The following is a 2595-nucleotide window of genomic DNA, read 5'->3' on the forward strand; positions in this document are numbered from 1 at the left end:
ATTATGAGGTACAAGGCTGGTGATGTAATTTCCTGGAGTGCCAGGTAACCAAGCTTGTATGCTGCCCCACAACACGGGACTCTTCCAGTGGAAATTCACTGCTGCTGCTACCACTGCTTCTTGGCATCAATAACACTAGGGATGGACCCTTAAGAATCCTCTGTTGCTACCACCACAGAAGACCACAGGTGAACCTGGGGTACTTGGTGCTGACTACTATCTTCCAAGTTTCAGTGGCTTTATCTGCTTCGTAGATGTTGGGTCACCCACAGAAGTTTTACTTCAGGGAAGACTGTGAAATCTTCCAGGCTCTGATTTATATAGGGAAAGGTGTCATCCAGAGGTGGGGATGAGCTTGACCTCAGTGTGGCTGCTGAGCAGTTAGACAATACCTGTGCTTGTTTTCTGGGAGGGAGAACAGGACCCAGAAGTTCCCTTTGTCCAACTCTGTGAGTATGTTAGTATAGACAAGTTTCTTAGACTATACATTATTTTGGAAGGAGAAGGTAACTGAGAAACTATGAATATATACTTTGAATAAAATATACTTTGAATGGGAATAGGAGAAAAATATGTGAAATCCAATTATGTACCTTGTTTTATATTCGGCCAATTCTTGTTTTAACTTCAGGATTATTAAGAGAGATATTAAAACATAGGTAACTCTTACATTTCATAATTGGACTATTCATGAATTTTAGTTACTACAATATGGTTCAAATTTCAGTTACTGCAGTATATTAACTGCCTAAAGGGTACATTTTACTACTAGCTCTTCAATCCACACATTAATATATAAATGACCAATGGGTGTCCTGATCAATGATAAATCATGTCACTCTTCAAAATCTATTGGTGTTTGGTGCATGCACCAAGAACAAAGCACGTAGTTGTATTTTCTTCTTGATATCAGTGATAATCCCACAAGATATTTCATAAAACCAGGTAGCAGGAAGAGGAAATTGGCCACAAAAGATGAAAGCGCAGCAGAGAAATGAGAAGTGATTATGTTGGGAGTAAAATTTTCATAGAAAATAAAAATATATATAAAACATTTTCATAGAAAGTAAGTGGAGTCACAGGCCTAGCTGACCACAGTAACCTTGACACACTCACCGTTTGGGAGATATTGGACACTCAGCTGGAGGAGCTTAGTGGTGAAGAACTTACCGACAGAAACGAAGAATGTGGTTGTGACAAAAAGAATGATGTCTCAGAGAAAGTGACTCTGGCAAGAAAGCTACATTAGAAGAACTCTTGGAGATATCTCATGACATAAAAGCAAAAAGGAAAAAAATTTGAAAGTCAAGTGTTGAAATTTAGAAAGAAATAAGCCATACTTACATTGCAGGGGAGACACCATGACCACGAAGGTGGTTTTCCCAGGGTGAGGCTGATCCATTGCACTCCGAATGGGTGGACCCCTGTGATTTCCCCAAATGGGGGGAACTCAACTGCATAGTTTGTGACAGTCGGGGACTGTGTTCGCTCTCTTCCCTGACAGGAAAAAGAAAGAAATCTGACAATTTTCCAAGGCATAGAAATGATGCTCACTCCATATTATAAACTATATGATGAAGAGAAAGCAAACATTCTTCCAATTGCCCTTGATGATATTTTTAATGAAGAAATAAAAATTATAATTCTACATGTTTTTAATGTTTTAAGTTACAGTGCATTAAATAAATACTAGTTTTACTTTGTATACATTTATAACCAACAGTAAGAAAGTTTTATCCCACTTGCCTCTCCCTAATCCCAGCCCTTCTCGTTAAGACACTGATGAATACCCATGTCCCCGCTGACACATTACCTGCCTGCTCCTTTGTTAGTCATGGCTCTCTTGTCATCTCCTCTGGTCCAGCTGCCTGTGTTGTCATCTCTGTAAGCTGAACTGAGATTCCCCTGAAACCAGACTAGGCCACCCGTACGTCACCAGCTGTGCAGTGCACAGGTGCACCACATCGAAAGAGACGCCATTTCCATTGCAGCCATCGTAGATGAAGGCTGTTTCCCTTTGTTCTAATTTTTATGAAACTCTATGGATAAACAGTGACTCCATGACTTGTAAGACTGAGTCCTGAACTGCAATGCATATTTAACCTGTCTTAGCCAGAAAGTGCTACCTTCTAAGATGGAAATATGGGATGTCTGCTAGCCCTCATCTTAAGCAGACAGTCCTCTTTCTGCATGGTAGTATGGCCATAGAAATGACTGTGTAAGCTGGAAGGGTTCAATGTTAGCTAACTAATCAATGGGGAAAGTTACAATTTTCCTATGACCTCAGGATCAGATCTTGTCTTCTTTTCAATTTTTGATATTTTATCATACTTTGTATTGCCTTAATTTTGATTTCTAAAAATATTGCAATAAAATGTATTTAGTTTGATGAGTTTTTTGGTACCCTCTCTGGAAGTTTGTTCTCAGGTAAGTGATACATTGACCTCACCTTATTTCCTACCTTAGAATTTCATGAGGCAACTTCATACGTGTACCTGCTGATTCACTCTAAAAAGCATGGGCACTAGGGCAGCCAGGTATTAGAGAGAGAATTCTGATTACTTTTTTCTAATGTTCTTTATTGCTATGAATCTA

General features: G+C 39.2%; 1 non-coding gene across 1 annotated transcript; it reads left to right on the top strand.

Moving 5' to 3' along the window:
- Positions 1–1336: 1336 nt before the first annotated feature.
- Positions 1337–1500, top strand: LOC118998887 (U1 spliceosomal RNA). Its single transcript, XR_005068972.1, has one exon. It is a non-coding gene; the product is annotated as a U1 spliceosomal RNA (small nuclear RNA).
- Positions 1501–2595: the final 1095 nt, after the last annotated feature.

This window comes from Sturnira hondurensis, unplaced genomic scaffold (assembly GCF_014824575.4).
Source record: "Sturnira hondurensis isolate 20B ecotype Veracruz unplaced genomic scaffold, ASM1482457v3 Scaffold0014384, whole genome shotgun sequence".
In the NCBI taxonomy this organism is placed as follows: domain Eukaryota; kingdom Metazoa; phylum Chordata; class Mammalia; order Chiroptera; family Phyllostomidae; genus Sturnira; species Sturnira hondurensis.